The sequence below is a fragment of the Amblyomma maculatum genome, chromosome 11 (assembly GCF_055883805.1).
Source record: "Amblyomma maculatum isolate TAMU_Amacu chromosome 11, ASM5588380v1, whole genome shotgun sequence".
NCBI lineage: Eukaryota > Metazoa > Arthropoda > Arachnida > Ixodida > Ixodidae > Amblyomma > Amblyomma maculatum.
Window position 1 is genome coordinate 76,854,138 of NC_139354.1, and position 20,385 is coordinate 76,874,522.

A 20,385-nucleotide genomic window follows, 5' to 3' on the forward strand; every position below is an offset into this window, starting at 1 on the left:
TAAATGCTTGTTGATGGTGAACAAAAGAGCATGAGAAAGACACAAATTAAAAAAGATAACACAAGTGCTTGAAATTTCTTTGTGCCTTTTCTGCGTTGTTTTTTTTGTTGCACAGCTTCTGCATCGTGAGTTTGATGTCATATGTGATGTTTCATATCACGCTATTGGTATTGCTTTTTTTTTTTTTTTAAGTAACAGGTACAGCTGCCTAGACCAAGTGATCAGCTCCTTGATTACTAGACGAAGCAGCACATTCGTTTTTGCAGCACTTTTTTTCTTTTCTTTTTTCTGGAGGTATGAATGCAGTGTACAGTTGGTGCGGCAACCATACAGACCACTTCTTTTATGCTTGTCTGGACGAGAAGATAAATGCATAAGCAAGCAGCTGTAATGCTGTGGCATTTTCTTTTTTGTTTTTTGTTTTTTTAAATGTCATGTTTGTCATCACAGCCACTGATCATCTGGTCGGACTGAGGTCAAGATGGCATGAGGAAAGGTGTTTTATTTCAGGTTATTTACTCAGGTAAATAAATTTTATATGGCAATCAATGTTTACTAAAATATTGCTCATTGTTTCAAAGCAAGGAAAAAATGAACTGATTTTCGGGGCATGTACAGTCGCCCAAATCTTAACTGGCGTGAGCGATGGCTGCCTTTTCTGCACACCTATGCCTTAGAGCGGACAAAACTTTTCGAAGGTCAAAATTAAGCACGGGCTTGGTGAGCCCTTCCTTTTGCTTAAACTTCTCGCAAGTTAGCTCGTGCCTAAACGCTCAATCGCATAAAATGTGACCATCATGCATGCCAGTTAAAGATTTGTGGCTGTACCTTTTAGGTGTCATACCAGTGGGAGAAAATCTGAATGACATATCTCTTGGGAGTGTAAATGGTAGATTTTGTTCTTAGAGAGATGTTCGTTCAAATATGTGAGCAGAATAAAAAAGAAAGTTAGGTACTATCTATTTAGGAGACAGCACTAAAGTTTAGTTCTTTAAACTGAGTTTGGAAATGCTAGCCATTGTCGAACCTCATACTAGTGACATATACAAAGGCACAGGAGAATTTGGGCAACAGTCTGTAATATAATTCTAAACAAGCTGGTGGTTAGTGCAGGTGGCACTTTCGGTATCGATGGAGTTAGAATGCTTATTTGTTAAACATATACGGTGCTAAAAACGAGGCGAAGCCAAGCTAAGTAATTCATTTTTTTTACCAGGAAATTTGGAAGAAGGAAGTTTTGGTCACGACAGGCAACTGTGAATTCCATAAGGCACCTAGAAAGTTGTTCAGGGATGTACACCTGACAGCTTCATTGGGTCAGAAGTTCGAATTAGATTGTGTGGAAAAACAATGAAAGTAGCAAATGAGAATGGTCTCCTGCATCATTTATACCAGAATGGCAAATGAATTGAATTCAATTGCTACGTCTTCGCATCCAATTGGGAGCCAGACGTAGTAGACATTATGGATTGACCTTTGTCTCAGTGAATAATAGTACTATATGGAGAGTACAAGTGCGTATGAAAGAGTGCTGCACATGGAAATGAGGAGAGTTCAAAGACATATTTATGTTTAACTTCTTTGAATTCCTTGTGTTCAAGTCAGTATTGGTAGAGAACTGGGTATTTCTAGTGGCCAGCTCTTGTATATATGTTGATGTAAAATGTTTGCCGTACCAATAACGACTTTCAATGTTTTACATCTTCAGGGGGCCAACATGATTGTGGTGGGGCTACAGTCTGCATGATGATGCATGTCGAGTTACTGTCACATGCTACTGGTACGAAAACATGAAGAAATGAATAATTGAGAACCACGCTGGTTTATTTGCAAACTTTTCACCTTAATTAAAGTTGGATCTGCTGTGCAGGTGTAGAGCTGCAGGGCTGTGGTGACACTCATGTTCCTAACACTTTGCACTAATTAGTGGATAAAGTAACCTTCACAATAATCAGAATAGCAATAGTGCAAAGCAATGAAGCGTTCTATTGTTAAGAACAAAGTAATGAGGCCTTTAGAAGCAATTAAACATAGGAAAGCAGCTGGCTATGATTAACTGGAGATTAGTTACAGGATTACAGTGTCAAGCAGTTGAGGATAACAGCCAATTAAGGAACACAAGAGCTCTGTATAAGACAATCAAAGATATCAAAGGAAGCTTCTGTGCTAAGCTGGGCGTGATAAAGGACAGACAAGGCAAGGACCTCACTGAAGCCTCAGAGATAAAGAAGAGGTGGCAGGAATACACAGAAGAACTGTACAAGAAGGACCCGGATGTGCAAACCCAACATAGGACGGTTGTGATTACTGATCTTGAGCCGGGCATCCTGAAGAATGAAGTTGAATGGGCCTTAGCCAGCCTTGCTAAGAACAAGGCTAGCGGAATTGATGGTATTCCAGCTGAGTTGCTTCAAAACCTCAACCACGACGCTGTTAACACACTGCATACATTATGTCAAAAGATTTGGACAACCCTGCAGTGGCCACAGGATTGGAGGAGGTCAGTTTACATCTTCATTCCAAAGAAAGGCAGTGCCAAAGATTGTTCCAACTACCGCACGATCGCGCTTATTTCGCATGCTAGCAAGGTGATGTTAAAAATCCTGCAAGGTAGGCTGCAGCAGTATGTGGATCGGGAGCTTCCGGACGTGCAAGCTGGGTTTTGCAAGGGCAGAGGAACTAGAGACCAAATTGCCAACCTTCGCTGGATCATGGAAAAAGCAAGAGAGTTCCAGAAACCCATTTACTTCTGCTTTATTGATTATGCTAAAGCGTTTGACTGCGTAGATCACAGCAGATTGTGGCAAGCTCTCCAAGAGATGGGAGTTCCAATTCACCTCATCTGTCTCCTCAGGAACCTTTATGAAGGGCAAGAGGCCACAGTCAGAACTGGGCATGGCCTTACTGATTGGTTTCCGATTGAGAAAGGGGTGAGGCAAGGCTGCATACTGTCGCCCTGCCTATTTAACCTATATGCAGAGTGCATCATGAGGAAGTCCGGTCTGGACGAGTCTTCAGCTGGAGTGAAGATTGCTGGAAAACGTATCAACAACCTTAGATATGCGGATGATACCACTTTAATGGCAGAAAGTGAAGTGGAACTCAAGAGACTTCTGATGCGCGTACAAGAAGAGAGTGAGAAGTTTGGGCTTAAACTGAACATTAAAAAGACAAAGATCATGGTGTCTTGCCCTATCAAGTCCTGGAGCATCAATGGACAAGAAGTGGAAGCTGTGACAGATTTTCTGTTCTTGGGCGCCAAGATTACCTCGGAAGGAGACTGCAGCCATGAAATTAGGAGACGCCTGCTTCTGGGAAAGAGAGCAATGGTTAGCCTTGACCATCTAGTAAAGAGCAGAGACATTAGTCTACCAACCAAGATCCGTATAACCCGTGCTATGGTCTTTCCAGTTGTGATGTATGGATGCGAGAGTTGGACTGTGAAAAAGGCTGACCGCCGAAGAATTGACGCGTTTGAATTGTGGTGCTGGCGAAGACTCTTAAGAGTTCCATGAACTGCCAGAAGATCAAATCAGTCGATATTGTCGACCATAAACCCTGACTGCTCATTGGAGGGTCAAATTCTAAAGTTAAAGCTCAGCTACTTTGGTCATCTGATGAGAAGAGAGGAGTCGCTGGAGAAAGATTTGATGTTGGGAAAGGTTGAGGGTCGCCGGAGAAGGGGTAGGCAGCGAACGCGATGGTTAGATGGCATTCTCGAGGCATTGCAGATGAAGCTATGTGATGTTAAGAAGATAGTTAGAGACCGGAAAGCGTGGCGTGACATGGTCCATAGGGTCACGAAGAGTCGGACACGACTGAACGCCTGAACTGAACTGAACTGAGTTGTTAATGGAGCAATTGTGGCAGAGAAACGCACCCTGTATACTGAACGGCTCATGAACTCTAGACTACCGAAATCTTAGCAGGGTGCTAACATTAACTTATTCTATAAGAAAAGGATCATCAGTTTCTAATTCATAGATCGATCAGCTTACTATCCATTGCATAAAAGATAAGGCAAGATGTCATGAATACTCTACAGTGGTTTGCATCCACATTATCGAGCAAGTGATAGAAAAATGCTAGGAATATAATCGGCCCCTGTAGACCTTTCCGTCATGTGGGGGAAGTGTCGAAACTCCTCTCCGGACTGCTGAAAAACTGACTGCGCTGCGGCTTCCGGCATTCTGGCACCAAGAGCAAAAAGCAGTCTAGTGAGCAATGTGGCACCAAATCACTCCTTATGAGACAGGTGTATCAGACTCGGCCAAAGCATCGGCAGTCATGCTGGTATTGCAAAATCGGGATGCCGATCAGCCATATATGAAAGTAAGATATCCATAGTCATATATGAAAGTAAGATATCAATAGTGGCTACACATGCAGCAACCGTACTCCTCCATACAGAAGGTTACAGAATTCTCATAAGGGGCATTAAGTCACGGAGACTATTTCTTCAGAACTATTGGCAGCTTGCTCAAAGGAATTGGTAAGAGACATGGAATGGCAACAGTTAGAAAGGAGGGCTGCTATGGCAATATAAATTTTCTTATGAATGTATTGTTTCCCCTATATAAGTTTGCTTAAATATTTAGCTCGCCGGCATTTCTAAACCAACAGGTAAACTTAATAGGGCAAACTTACCATTTTTTGCACTCCATTCTTCGAAAAAATTGTATACAGGTAGGACCAAAGTTTCAGTAGATGCTTATACAGTTGTATATTAAAGGATGGGCGAATTCTCTTTTCACAGTCTGAAGAAAGTCTCGAATGTAGTGTGTTACACTTCATACTCGCACAATGACTCCACTGAAGGCGCTGCCTCTCTGCACATAAGATATACTTATATGCAGGTATTCTGAGAGTATGAAGCATAACACACTACATTCACGACTTTCTTCAGACTGCGCAAAGAGAAGTTCACCCATTTAATACCCACTTTCCAAAAAGAGCAATGACACTGTTTTAGTGTATCCACACCCAACTGCGCAGCTAGCACCCAACGACTCAACCTTGTTGCACAGTCCGCCGACTGGAAACTTGCATTTTTGCATGCATTAAAAATGGTGCAAGATGAATCGTTAGCCCACCCAATCAAAAAAGACCATTGGAACCAATTGTAAATTTCCAATTAGAACCTCCGAGCATCGTAATCACTTGCATGGACGCAGAGCTAGTGCGGAGGCCCGCCCAATGTACCAAGTGCTCAGTGACCTAGGATATTTGCGGGTGGGCCTCAAGCAAACTACTGTATATTGTTCTATAGTGTATATATTTCTTTTTATTTTTACCTACCCTTTCCTTTCTCCCTATCGCTCAACTCTGATTTCCTCTACTCCTTCCTCACCATCCCTTTATTTCTGCCTCCCCTGTTCAGGTGCTTCAGATAGCAGATACTGGGGCTAGCAAACATTTCTTCCTTTCTTTTGTATATAAATAAAATAACCACTACCACCACCATTTGGTCTTCCAACTGGAACCAATTGTGTTTTCGGACACTTAACCCATTGCAGCCAACGGGTGAGACCACAATTGGATCCAATGGGTCACGCCAACTGTGTGCAATGGGTCCAACAGGATATGCCAATGGTATCCAATGGGCCACACCCATTGCATACAATGGGTCCTATTGGACATACTAATCGGGACAAATGGAAGACTGACTGACGATTTGCATATGCTTTCTAGGCATGTGGAAAATGATAATTATATGCTTGATGGAAATGAAGGATTACAGGCAAGCATACATCTCGCACAAGAAGAATATATACAGTTTCACAGTAACATATAACACGAGATCACTACATACACCCAGGAAACACACCTGCTCCTGCTTATAGTATATACCACTCATCCTACTCATGCTGGGGCCAGTGACTTGCCATTTGAGTGCAGTTATTTTATTTCGTTTGCAGAGATAGTGCCGATGATGAACTTAGTTTAACAATCTAAGCTGTTGATAGTTGTTATTATGAACAGAATATTGTGTTTGCTTTCTTTGTTCCCATAGATACACTCAGTGCAGTTGGACAGATCAATTGTACTCAGTGATGCAGTTTGACCACTTGGGCTATGCAGTTGGCAGATTCGTCGAACTCATTTGGAACTTGAATTTATTAGTACTATAGTTATGTACAAATGGCGCTCTCTAGAATTTGCACAAGTAACTGGAATGCTAGAATTCCAAATGGAGCCAGCTCTATGAACTGAACTGTCCATTTGGAATGCGCTGAGGCACGGCCGGTCTCGGAGGTGAGCGCACGCCGAGGCAGCGGAGGCGGAGCAGCTGACAGACAGACCGGACAGACTGCGCTTGCACTGCTGGCGGAAAGGGAAACGCGGGATAGGTGTTGCTTTACAAATGGTAAATTCTGTAAAATCGGCTCATAGAGTTAATATCGGTTTCGTTCACGTGGACGAAAAACGGTATAATAAATCTATGACGGAAGTTGTGACGTAGCCGCCTACAGCAAGAACATCCCTCCCTCTTAGGCAATACGCGGGCCCACCGAACGAGGCCCTCGACGCGCCCATCTCAGAAGCGGAAGTTAGAGCTGAAATCCTTAGCTTAAAGACGCGACCAGCTCCCGGCCCCGATGGAATAACAAATAAAATGCTACGAAACCTAGACGACGCTTTCATAACGGCACTCACCAACTACATGCAAGAAGTATGGAGTAGCGGTCGTCTTCCCCAGCAGTGGAAAACTGCAAACGTTGTGCTAATTCCAAAACCTGGCAAGCCCCCGAAATTGGAAAACCTCAGACCTATTTCTCTAACCTCATGCATTGGAAAGCTTATGGAACGCGTAATCCAAACAAGGCTAACTAATTTCATGGAGAAAAACGACCTGTGGCCGCATGAGATGGTCGGGTTCCGACCGGGCCTGTGCACACAGGATGTAATGCTCCGATTACAACATGACATAATTGACTCGAAATCCAGAGACGCGAAGGTAATTCTAGCACTAGATCTAACAAAAGCATTTGACAACGTAAAACACCAGGCAATTCTCGCGGGACTACAGGAATTAGGAGTCGGCGAGAGGACATATAATTACGTAATGGATTTCCTGACAAACAGGACGTTGAAACTAAAGTTTCAGGACCTAGAATCCCCCACTGTCCACCTGGGAAGTAAAGGAACTCCGCAAGGCTCGGTGCTCTCCCCCTTCCTTTTTAACGTGGTGATGAGAGGCCTTCCTGCTGCCCTTAAAGTCATAAAAGACCTGAAGTTCAGCATTTACGCGGACGACGTTAATCTCTGGATGAACAACGGCAGCGATGGCAGCATAGAGGAACGCCTACAGGCGGCGGTGGACACCATTGTGACCTACGCGGCCGAAAGGGGTCTTTCGTGCTCTCCGCAAAAATCCGAACTTTTCATATATAATCCAAAATCAATGAGGTGCAAGGGCGACTTTAACGTAGAAATAAAGGTCGACGGCAAAACCGTACCAAGAGTCCAGCAAATCAGAATCCTCGGACTTTTTATTCAAGAGGACGGGTATAATGACGGAACGATAAAAAAACTCACTACCTACGCGACGCAGGTAACAGGAATATTTAGGAGGATTGCATTCAAAGGCAGAGGCCTCAAAGAGAGAAGCCTCTTGAGACTGATGCAGGCGTACATAATAAGTCGAATATGCTATGCCACACCGTTCCTCAACATCAGGACCAATGAAAAAGAAAAGATAGACGCACTCATCAGGCGTTGCGTCAAGAGGGCGCTGGGTCTACCCATCTCCTCTTCTACGGAACGCCTGATAGAAATGGGAGTGCATAATAGCTGGACGGAACTTGCTGAAGCGGTAAGAATCGCCCAACATGAAAGATTAAGTAGGTCGAGCACGGGTCGAACCATCTTAGAATGGGTGGGTCGAAAAATAGATAGGGGCACAGCCGACAAGGTTTTCCTACCACCACAATGTCGCGAGAACATCATTGTCCGTCCTCTCCCCCGCAACATGCACCCAGAATATCACAAGGAGAGACGGGAGAAGAGAGCAGAATCACTGGTTAAAAGTGCAAAAGAATTCAGAGTAAAAGAAGTTGCCTACGTAGACGCTGCAAGCGGCCTATCAGGGGCGGCAGTCGCCGCGGTAGTCGATGGTAGCGGCGCACCAGTCGTCTCCGCCACCATCCGAAGTAGAAACATAGACACGGCTGAAGAGGTCGCAATAGCGCTCGCTTGCGTCGGAACGAAGGCTAGATTGATCTTTAGCGACAGTAAAACTGCTCTCTGGAATATCGGAAAAGGCAGGGTCTCACAACCCAAGCAAAAAAAAGTGTGTGGCAAAAGGTAGGGCCGACCTTTCTCGCCGACCAAAAAGTGGCCGGCCGACCTTCGGCACCCGAATGAGGGCCGGCGTCGGGGATTGACACTGACCTAACGTCGGCCGAGTTTCGGCAATCGACGACGGCCCGACCTTTTGGCCCGACGTGATCGACCACCTGCCGCACGTGGGCCTGCCGTCTGCCAGCGTTACTGAATGGTCGGCCGCTCGTCTGCCCTAGCATTTTGCTGACGAAATACCGTACGTCGGCCGGTGGCTTCCCGACGCCGGTTAGTGGCCGGCATCGCCCCTCGTGCAGGTATCATGCCATGCATTTAATATATCGTGGCCCATGCATATATAACGGGGTAGCACATACAAATGCATCAAGAAAAGCAGTAGCTTTTCTGATGCCATGAAGAAACAAAAGCTGCAGTATTTGGTGAAAAATTTATTTGTCAACAGCGTTCAGAAAAAGCTCGCGATTTGCTTTTTAATAAGCGTGGATATATATATGACTGCGCGTGTGCCACATATGGAAGATGGGCTTGAGGCTTGGTCTCCTTCTTTTGGCAGCCTGTCGATCACTTGATGTCTGCGACTGGTCGGATCTGCGGCAGGTTCCATCTTGGTCAGCTGTATGAAGAAAGGTGTTTTAATTAAATATTTCCTTTGCGCCTAGACTTTTACATTGCAGGCAAATATAGGGTGAAAAGGTAGAAAAAATAATGTCTGCTCACTGCCACCAACTGCACTATCACATCAATATATTTTATGCGCTTGACTTCATGCGACCCTACTGAAAACGCATTAGCGCAAAGCCGCATTAGGTAATCAGGATTCGTGAATCCGCGAGAAAGGCGCGATCACTTTGTTTTGCTGGAGTCATGATGTTGCAATTTGCAACCGTAGCGCACTCAAACCTTATCCTCCCGAAGCGCGTTCTTGCATGCTAATGCTGCAATTTAATAATTCTAGCAAAACCAAGTGTCCGCGCTTGTCATAGAGCGCGTATGAGGGATTCCAACGCGGCAGAACAAACAGTTTCCGCGATATTTACATGAAACCTACAATAAGTTTATTCCGTAGAATACAGCTTAATTTTCTCAAACTAGATGGAACTTTTACAGCAAAAACGACCGGATATTTAACGATAAGTCATCCGATTTATTTTCGTTATTTAACAACCGAGCATTATTTTAAAAATTGCCTCATCAGCCAAGACGGCTATTTAGACAGCCCAACTCTTAGAAGCTTATAGAACCCGTTCTAAATTTTTAAAGCTTGAAACAAGTTAGCTGAACACCTCATGAGCATGTAAGCACCAGGAAATAATCCGCACGATGAAAATACAACTGCTTGCCCAGAAAGCAAGCGCACAGAGCAAAAATCAATGTGAAACGGCTCAGATCTATGTGCATCACATATATTATTCCAAAATCCACAAATGAACGCACTGGCTCACTTACCTTGCCAGCATACCGCATCACTCAATCATCAATTTTCACGTATATACATCATTACAGCAGCAAAAAAATAATAATAATAATAAACACGGCATAAATTTTGTACTCAGTCCTGGCACGAGCTTGCTTGGCAGTAGCGATGATGCTAGTACAGCTTCTGATCGCTCCTATGGCGAGGGGTGCTGCAATATTTATATCAGTGATAGCATTTGACATTTAACTGGGTTGCATGCGTCCCATCGATGTGAGTCGGATAATCGAATTTTCCGAACAAAATCAGCGCTAATACCTGTCCGGCAAGTGCACCGCCATGAAGAAGCGAAAGACCAGCGTTTTAGTGTAGAGGAGACCAAGGACTTCGGGCTTCGGCGAAACGAGCTTCCACTGTCGAAGCCAGTTTCCAGATCAGCTGATATCGCCTCCCTGCACGATCAGCGCAAGGCGCGCACAACAATTACAAAATATGCATTTACAGTAACAAGATGCGCATAAGTCTCAAAACAATACATAATTAGTTGCAGTACATTATCGTATAGAAGAAAATCAGCGATAATTTGACTTACATGGTCGGTATACATGTCAGTGCATGCACTTCGATGTGAAGAAGTGAAAGACGGGCGTTTTGGGGCAGAGGAGATCGGACCTCGGACTGCAGCGAAAAGAGCTAATTCCACCGCCGCAGCATCGTTTCCAAGTCGGCTCAGCACGTCTTCCTGCGCAATCAGAGCGAAATGCGCACACATCGATTATAAAAAAGAAAAAAAAATGTACGTAGTAATAAGATGCGCATATATATACGCGCTCCAGAAACAGTTGCAGTATATTGTCGTATCGAACAAAATATGTGCTAATTGGACTTACCTGATCGGTATAGTGAGTGTCCCTCCATATTAAAAGGCGAGCATTTTGGGACAGGAGATACCCAAGGACCCAGACTGCAGCAAAGTGAGCCAATTCTGCCACCGCAGCCAGCCGCAGCCTTGTTTCCAAACGGCTCAGCAAGTCTTCCTGCGCGATCAGCGCCCACACCAATTATATATATATATATATATATATATATATATATATATATATATATATATATATATATATATATATATATATATATATATATATATATATATATGAAGAAAGATGCAAGGAGTATATAACAAGACGAACATATGCTCCAAAACAATACATTATTATGTTCAGTATAATATCGAATCTAGCAAAAAGCTCCTCTGATCAAGACCGAAAGATCATGTACTTACGCATGTTTTGGTGAACTTCGGCACGAAGAATCTGTACAGAGCGGCTGCAATAATCAGCTGCATATATGGGCTGTTCTTTTCAAACGCTGACTGCTGCAAGAGGTTGAGACAGATTGAATTTGCGCGAAATAAAAGCGGACGATAAAATTAGGCAGTAGGCATCGCGCGCGCCCACACGGACTCACGGAGGCTGGCCGTCGACTGAGTGGCGCCGCGCATCTTAGCTCTTAGATGTGTTTTCCCGCCTTTTGGCCACGTGACCTCAAGAAGGGAGGAGGGGGGGGGGGGGGGTAGAGAAGCTGTTAAAGCAGGGAGAATCTCCCTGTGTGCGGTGCACGCAATTCTTTTTTTTTTTTTTTTCGCTATTTCTCTCTGCTTCGGCATTCCGGTCGCCCCCCGCAGGAGGGGGGGGGGGGGGTGGGGTAGAGAAGCTGTTAAAGCAGGGAGAATCTCCCTGTGTGCGGTGCACGCAATTCTTTTTTTTTTTTTTTTGCTATTTCTCTCTGCTTCGGCATTCCGGTCGCCCCCCGCGGTAGGGTGCCTCGATGCCTTTCGCCTCCCCGTGGTTCTTTCGGCTTTGCCGCAGGGAGAAGAGATGGACCGATGGGGGGCAGCGGGTCCCGCGCAGCGAGAAGCAGTTTTCTTTCTTTTTCACGCCCCCCCCCCCCCCCTCCCTCGTCGTTCAAGAAGCGTCGAGGTAGTTTCTTTTCTTTTCTTTTCCTTTTTCTACGGCTTCTGTAGAGCCCTCGTCTTGATACCAGCGGCTGTAGTTCCTTGCATGAAAAAAATATGGCTTGGAGTGAATGTATGTAATGTTCTTTTAACCGAATATCTTCCACATAAACCAAGTGTGGGGCAGTAGAACACCTGCAGCTTCATTTCCAAGACGGTTAAGTTGCAGAACACTGTATATTATGAGTGCTTTTGCAGAGATTACATAGTCCATGCGGATTTATACTTCCCAAAGCAGTATGTGGGTTATTTAGAGTCCCTCGGGCTGTCATATTAATCGCAAACCACATTTCCGTTTTCGCGTTTGGTTTCCATCATAATGCGGCTTCTGCAGCTCGACTAAAGCCCGTGACCTCGAGCTCAAGCTGGTAAATACCGATTGAACCACATAGTAACTGCTGCAAGTTTCTGACAAAAATATATTTTGTCCATTTGTTTTAGGGATGCATGAAAATCAGTAGAAGGTCGCAGGGCAAAGTGCACCGGATCCGGATGAAAGCTCATAAAAGCTCACCGCCTCTTTTCTTGACCCCGTACGAAATGTAAACTCACGGAGGCTGCGAAACGAATTTAAGGGCGTTTAGGATTGATAGGTTTCAAGGGCACTGGCAAAAGTAATTGACGGTTGACATATAAACCTTAAAGGCACGTGATCTCTTCGGTTTACCGTGGGTTTGCTTAGGGTTACGTTATAGGTTAACTTTATGATGAGGTTGTTTAAATTCAGAGGTTACCATTTAACCATAAAAAAAAATGGACAATTACATTCGTAGGTTCATCGCAGTTACCGCGCAAATCTATGGCACTTAATACTATGTATGCTTCAAACAGACAATCAGCGCCTACCAGTTCACAAATTCAAGCATAAGTTCATGACAACTCGCGATCAACTACAGAGTGTCATACCCGCCGCGGCTCAATTAGCGCGCGGTTAAAGCTTTATTTCAAAATATGTATAAATAACAGTTAATTTCACCTTCTGTTGCGCAATGCATAATTCTATCAGCAGGCTCAAATGATATAGTGTCAATATATATCATGCACGCGGTATAACTCAATGTTGCATAAAAATAGCTGTTTCAATGATACGAATTTTCCACTTTTCTCCTGCTAAGCCGACTGCCTCATGAAACGTAGAGGGGAAACCTGCTGTATTGCAGGAGACTTTACTTTGATATGCACAATGTTATTTAATGATATAATATAGCAGCAGTGAATACGCGGCTGGGGAAAAGGGGATTCGAGGAACTTTATATACATTCTGGCATTTCATACCATATTTCTGCGTGTGAGGCTGACGTTGAAGAATTTAACAATGTAGACCGCCACTGGTGCAGGAGCCGATCGATCCTCGTCATGTTGCGCGGGATTCTCAAAACGCAATCCCCTTGAATTTTCTCAAAAGAACCAAAGGTTACTTCTTGCACAATGCTTGTGTTCGCAGGAAGTATACGTTCGACAGGCGAATCGTCCGGGCGATCGGCTCTTTGCGTGCCTTTCATTTTTATTTGAAAACTATCAGGACCACATTTGTGTTCTGGATAAAGACAGTCGGCCTCGGCATATTGATATATAAGGAATAAAGCTTTCCTAATCCCCGTGTTTTAACTGAGGCGGGCAAATATTTGTCCCAAGCTGTTCCATTTACCCTCATGTCGGCAATATACTCGAGTTTCGTCTATCGAGAGTGCAGCATATATGTATATATGCGAAGCGTTACAGCTCATTTGGTCCAAAAGCCACATCGTTAACCCGGTTTTCGCTTGAGTATCGTCGGGTTTTGTCTGAAATATTCGGAATGTGGTAGTAAATATGGAGATGCGGTCCAGGTTCCCACCGGGATCTGTGACAGATGCTGCGTCTTTACTTTCCTATAACCAATTTACAATTAACTGCGGTTGTCCACCGAAATAGAGAGATAGAGAGAAGAATGAGAAGGCGTTGTATCCCGTCGAATGTTAAGGGGAAGCTTGAGCGTCCCCCTAATTTTTATTTCCTTCTTTCAAATATTATTAACTATTCCATCGTACTACTGTGTAAGGTCGTGGAACAATTTACTCTGTGCGACTGCAGACGTGCGTACGTGCATGCGTCACACACGGCTTCGTGCCGATGTCGGGATAGACTATTAACTCAATAATCTCGGACATCTTGTTCATCCTAAAGTTATAGCTAATTAACGTATGCGCGAAACTTCTGATAAAGCCTAGTGCACACAGGTGCCAACTTTCCCACATCTGTGTCCCTTGATTGTTTATTGATCCAGCCTCCCAATGATACGACCCTGCATGGCTTATCACGTGTTTTCTTGTGGATTCCTCTTGCAAAGTCAATCTACTTTGATTATATTTTCACTATAGCTAGGTGGTGGCGCCTATCTGGGTTCCGCCTTGTCTTCATTATGCCCTTTGTTGTGCGCTATTGGGTATCCGAGTTAGTGGATCACATAGGTTAAGTTGGGCGGCCTTAACTTTTATACTGGCTTGGAAGTAGAAGGCAGATGCTTGTAGTGCATGGTCAGGGGAAGCAAGCGCACGTGTTCGCATAGTTAGAGGAGATGTTTGTAGACGGAGCATGGATAGCCATAGCAGTATCTAATCTCTGCGAAGCGCTCTGCTATTCTGCGCCCCTATACATATGTGCCAAACGTATGCGAAGTGGGAGACGCCTGTTGCACCCAATCTCCCGCATGCTCTAAGAGACTTTCGGTGGCGCACTGAGTGTGGCGTATTCGATCCCCACCAAATTAAGACAGGCTTTACAGCTGGCATATTGATCCGCACAGTATCAACTTTGGTCAGGTCGAGTCTCATACACGTGTCCTTAAGGACTGCGTCGCAGCTTGGACATTCCGCTGCCTAGCGCCGTGAGCTTTTTCGTCGCACAGTGGAAGGCCGCGCGAAGCGTTCGAACAACGTATAGTGAAGTCCGTGGGATTGATCATTTGGCAGAATAGGAACGCGGTCGATCGTATTCTTTCGGTGACCCCGTTGTCTACTGTTCCCCATGCTAGTGCGTCTCACCTAGATATAGCCAGCTGTTAGTTCTTGGAGAGCAAAGCTTTATCAGGAGGTTGTTGACGCGGCACATCCACCTCAGGAAGGTCACTTGTACATCGAAGTGATTTGAACTCGGTTCTTGTCTTGAAAGACGCAAGCCTGCGGCTCACGCGTATATGTGTGAGCACAAAGGATCGAGCAATCGACTGTCTGGAAATTTGTTAGGGGGTCAGAGCTCCCGAGGGAGTCCTGTTGCAGCTGCGCATTATTGATATACAACGTGTGACCAGAAACTCACTGCATTATATATTTCTTGCCGCTACCTTATATGTTCGGTACTGTTTGCTGTTTTACTGAAACATTATTTATTGTCCCAGTGTGCTTTGCTATTTCCATGTTTATCAATAAGATTTCTTTGGTTCCCTGCTATGTAAATGGTTGAAGTTCACGCCTATGACGTCATGATCGTTTCTACTCTCTTATCCCGGTACTTTTCAAGCAGAAGTCTTAAGTTTCTGGACCTATGCAGCATTCCTTCCATATGCAGGGCTATTCTACAAGCGATTTCTCGGCTTAGTACGTACGACAGATAATTCGCTTTAATCACTTCCGATACATGTTCACGCCTTAAAACTAAAAGTTCTCTATATTATTAGTCTGCAAGCCACAACAAAAACCCGAAATTGCGGCAGCTGCTTCAAGAAAGAATTCTTTTCAATTAGCTAATTCTTTTATTGCGCGTACCTCGTGTAGCTCTCAATAAATATTCTTAATTTTCAATCACTCTGTCTAACATAGGGGTCTCAAACTCATATTGATATGCAGGATGCGTTGAGAAAATATGTCTCTCGCGGACCAGGAGTGGACAGCAACAAGCAAGAAAATATAGAAGCCATAATTCAAAACAATCTGTAAAACAAAAGCGAAATACTAATAAAATAAATAAAAATCAACTGTTTCGTTCCTATGAAACCACACTCCCATTCGTTGAGCAAAAAGAAAAAAGGGACAAAAAAAAACAGAAAAAGCGGAGAATCTTCGATTTTTTGTGTCCAAACGCGCCGGAGGAGCTTCAGGGTGGCTTGGCGGAGTTACTGAAAGGATACAGCGGTTGAAAACTACTACAGTCACTTGTCCTGACAGTATATAAATGCGAATGAAAAAGAGGTCTGGTTGTCCAGCGCCTAGTTATTGAAGGTAACAAAGTTGACTGTCTTGTAATTTTAACTAATAACGCGCAACTTTGGAAAACGCGCTTACATTTACAACATTTCGTTCGCACGTACAGCGTCCTCGCGCGCTCGAGATCGTCGCTTGGTTGCGCTCTACACTTCTGCAATGAACTTGAAAGCACGCACGCACCCACGAGCACAAGCTGCCGAGTTTTCCAAGAACTGTTGACAAGAAGCGGGGGAGGAGAGGGGGTTGGTTTCCGGTGTAGAATCGGACCGCTCGCTTCGAAAATGCGCCCCTCCGACTTCCGAAAAAAAAAAAAAAAATGAAAAGAGCAGCCCGTCCCACCCCGGCAGGTCGTAAAAGAGGATGAATGGGCCACACGCAAAGAAACAAAACCAAATGACAAGGACGCTGGCCAGTTTTCTCGCGGCTCTTAGCTTTGCCAGACTGTTTTGAGAAAAAAAGTATGCGATTAATAACCTGGACAATAATCATTTTCCTTCGTTTTTTTTTGTTCATGTATTTGATCGTAAGACAAGTTTGTTCGAAAAGAGCTCCTTCAAAAATAGTATACAAATGCCACAAAACTGCATGCTCTCTTCAAAGTCGGTCAGGAACGCTCGCCACCAACTTTCGAGCTGCGGGGGGGACACAGTTGCCCCGCCCTTCCCACCATTTCCCCCCTCTTTTCCGCCCTTCCTTCGAAACGTCCGAGCGTGAGGTCGGTTTTGTTTCGTCCGAGTCTCCCTCCGTGTACGCATTCCTCTTCTCCTGCTGCGAAGTAGTGTTTTTAGAATTTGTCTCTTTGCTTGCCTGCCGGAGCGTTCGCCGCGGCCAAGGCTTGCCAGTGCCCTAGGCATAATTTCTGGCCCCGTGTGCTTTTTCTCTTCTGTCCGCTTCTTTTATTTTACACAATAGCCTTCTCGAGAAGGGAGGATCCTCCCTTACAATGAGAAGTTGCGTCTACTCAAGTGCCCTGCCATATAGCGGACGCATTTCAGTGAGTGATACGGGCTAAATGGGGTGTACGGGAGCTTGTGCGCCAAAATATAACTGATGTTACAGCACCTACAGCTGCGCTTCGTAATAAGCAAACAATATAATGACATGATCCACACATGAAATCGCGGTCACCTTGTGGCTTGCTGTTTATCAGAACTCGGCAAATAATTTTACTAACAGTTATAAGGTTCACTAAAAATGTGAGCGACAAGTTAAACAAACAATAGCATTAATTAATGTAACAAAACATTTACACTGAATAGCATGTATCATTTTGTTCCATACTAAGCGCAAATTACATAACATCGCGAAAAACCAAAGCCAAGTAACAGGCAAATTTAAAAAAAAAAAAGTAGCAATCGTGCTCTTCATAACTTTTTTTCAATGTACCGCCTCAACAGTCGGGCCAACGCATTGCCGCACTCTTGCCATTAACCTGGCGCCGTGCCCGGCATTTAGTCCGCCCAAAAAGTCGGGCCAAAGGCTGCTGCGAACTACTTGCCGAAATGGCTGGCGGCTACCTCCGGGCCGACCGCTTGCCGTGGTTTACTAGCCGACTAAGTAGGCTGCCGACCATTTTCCCAACGTCGGCCACACGTAAATGGTCGGCCAAGGATGCTTGGGAAGAAGCCGCTCGAATTCTAAAAGCTGCAACTAAAATTGATCGCAAAATCACCCTAATTTGGGTCCCAGCACACACGTCCGTCCCCGGCAACGAGGCGGCCCATGATTTAGCCCGAGATCTCTACTTCCGGGCAAACGCGGAGCCGCCCGACTGCCAGGCGATGGACGAACGTTTGCAAACCTATAAAGAAATAATCGAAAATTATAGAAGGAAGACGTCTGATGCCGCCACCGGATCCTAGCTTAAATAATAAAGAGGCCATAGCCTGGCGGCGATTACAAGCCGGAAATTTCCCGAACCCTGTCTGGTTGTTTCACACCCAGATAGAGGAGAGAAAAAACGATAAATGTAAAGCCTGCGAAGCGAGGGGGACCCTCGACCATATAATTTGGGAATGCCCTAAGTCTCCGGGCGCTAGGGACAACATTAAAAGTAGAGAAGCCTGGGTAACCCTGCTGCGAAGCGACGTCCCCGCTGACCAGCAGAAAGCCGTCCGCCTGGCGGCTGAGGCCGCGAATAACCAATGTATATTCGCCAGTCCTTAGTCGCGGAGGTTCCAGCCCCCGTTCCTCAGGCCTGCGTGCCAGGAGCGGGGAGTAGGGGGCCTCCTAAATCGGTGGAAATTAAAGTTTTAATCAATCAATCAATCAAGTCCACGTTTGATCCGGAATAATCGAGCATTTTGAAAAAAAATAAAATAATAATAATAATCCGCGTCCCAAGATGCGAAAGGCCAGAGCTCGCTCATTCTTTGGTTGAAATAAAATGTTCTACCGGTTCCTCTAAGCCACGCTGTAAACACCGTGCTCTAATATTAGGGTGGCTAGAACTTGTTCTAGCCACCCTACTAATATCCCTGAATTCAGACAGATAAGTGTGAAACGCGCAGTACCTCCACTTCATCCCATTAATTCACCATTCTGGCCTGCTAGCTCAGTCGGTTAGAGCGTCGTGCTAATAACGCGAAGGTCGTAGGTTCGATCCCTGCGCAGGCCACGTTTTTTTTTTTCTTGCGGCCTTTTGTGCTTTGCTGCAAATGCGCAGGCGACAACTTTCTTCTTTTTTTTTTTTTTCTGCGGCCTTTTGTGTTTTACTGCAAACTTTCCTCGGCATAGAGCGATATTAGGTACCGGTTTAAACTCATTTAAAGAATGTGCAACATGCACTGCCTCCACTCCATCCCCGACTCCAAAAGTTCTGGCCTGCTAGCTCAGTCCGTTCCATTCTACTTCGGTTATGTAATTTCGATGAGCCTGTGCTTTTTCAAGACCCAGAGCGCGCTTAGTGGGCGTCTCGCCGGCGACCCATCTTTCGGCCCTGGCGCGAACGAGCGCTCCTCGATATCGGTCCTCGTCTAATAATTCTATTTTCTTTTTTATATTTCTGATGTCCTCATTGTAAACCCCCGGCTCCTTACACTCCTGCGCTATTAACTTCTTTAATGTTGATCTTAGGCCTGCTTCTTCTCGCTTTTCGTTATGGCGAATACAGCTGGCTCTTTCTATCGCTTTCATTTTAATTTCTTGCTTGCACAGTTCCCATTGCTCTCCAATGCTGCTGTTAGGTCGTTTATTTATTTCATTTAGCTTCTGTACAATAATTTCGATTAAGTTATCGTCTTCTAAAAGTTTGGAATTCAGCTTCCAAAGGTCCCACACAAAACTTTTGTTTGGGCTTCTAGCTCCTATAGTGCATTTTACCAGACAATGATCGGAGAAGGACATTGGGATAACAGAATAATTTTTACACTTCGGTATCACATCCAACGATAAATAAATTTGGTCAAGTCGAGCATGACTAGAACTCTGAAAATGGGTGTATTGCACGCTGCGTGCTCCCCCCAAGCTCTCAGCAACATCCTCTAATGAAAACTCTGCAATCATCTGCAACAAACAATCGGTGCTTGCATCTTTAAAGGGGCGGTTAGAGGTTTTGTCTCGGGCGCTTAAAACACAGTTGAAGTCAACCATAATTATCAGCTGCCTTGTTGAATGTAAGTATCGTTCGATGTCTTTAAAGAAAGGCTGTGGCTAAAGGTACGTCCGACGGACCCGGTGCGTTTTTCTTCGGGATACGACGGACGGATCCGGGAAATATTTTTCAGAGGTACGGCGGACGGACCCGATCGGTAGGGTTCTTCCGACGGACCCAACGCATTTTTCTCCGATATGGGCCTTGGGATTCGCCGGGAAAGCCGGACGGATCCGAGACTACAGTGGCTAGAATACTGTACCGAGACATCCTTGTCCGAGATCCCCAGATGCGGTTGTAGCAACAACATGGTAGCCATATGTAGCCAAATCGAAGTTGGTATGAGGTGTATGTGTGAGGTGCAAGAAGTATGTACCACATACTGCATAAATGTGAAATTACAAAGAATAGTACAGTGGCAAGAATAGTGCCTAGAATGGGTGATATACTACGTGATGGCATGATGATAGGTTTACGTGAGTTGAACCGCGGCAGGGTGTCGAGCGCAAGCGCATGTAATCGCGGTGTTGACGGCCAGCCCGCACGCCCGCTCATTTGGTCCTCGTTTTCATGTGGATTAACGTCTACGACGGTCGTTATGTAGTTATGTAGTTTTGATTCTTCAAAGTTTCGTCACTTCCATCTGTGATGAGATGCGTCACGTAACGCATCGCTCGCACTGAGGTTTGGTGCTGCAAGTTCTACGAGTAGTACATATACAAGCGGCGCTGAAAAAGCTGGGTGTCGCCGGCGTGTCTCTAGCCCAAGCATCGCGTCATTCGTGTTTGTTGGAGGTGTGGTTTGTGCTTACCGTGAGATGCTGGGATGTACGGATTACGTCCTACTAGAGTGCTGTGTGAGACTACGAAGAGTGCTGTGA

The 20,385-nt window shown here is 45.0% G+C and overlaps 1 long non-coding RNA gene and 1 other non-coding gene across 2 annotated transcripts; one reads left to right on the plus strand and one right to left on the minus strand.

The window, feature by feature from the left end:
• Nucleotides 1-8,583: 8,583 nt before the first annotated feature.
• On the minus strand, nucleotides 8,584-10,733 carry LOC146174212 (uncharacterized). Its single transcript, XR_014701986.1, has 4 exons — nucleotides 10,609-10,733; nucleotides 10,311-10,460; nucleotides 10,037-10,170; nucleotides 8,584-8,917 (listed from the first exon to the last, which is right to left on the minus strand). It is a non-coding gene; the product is annotated as an uncharacterized LOC146174212 (long non-coding RNA).
• A 7,723-nt stretch (nucleotides 10,734-18,456) lies between these two features.
• On the plus strand, nucleotides 18,457-18,530 carry TRNAI-AAU (transfer RNA isoleucine (anticodon AAU)). Its single transcript has one exon. It is a non-coding gene; the product is annotated as a tRNA-Ile (tRNA).
• The last annotated feature ends 1,855 nt before the right edge of the window (nucleotides 18,531-20,385 follow it).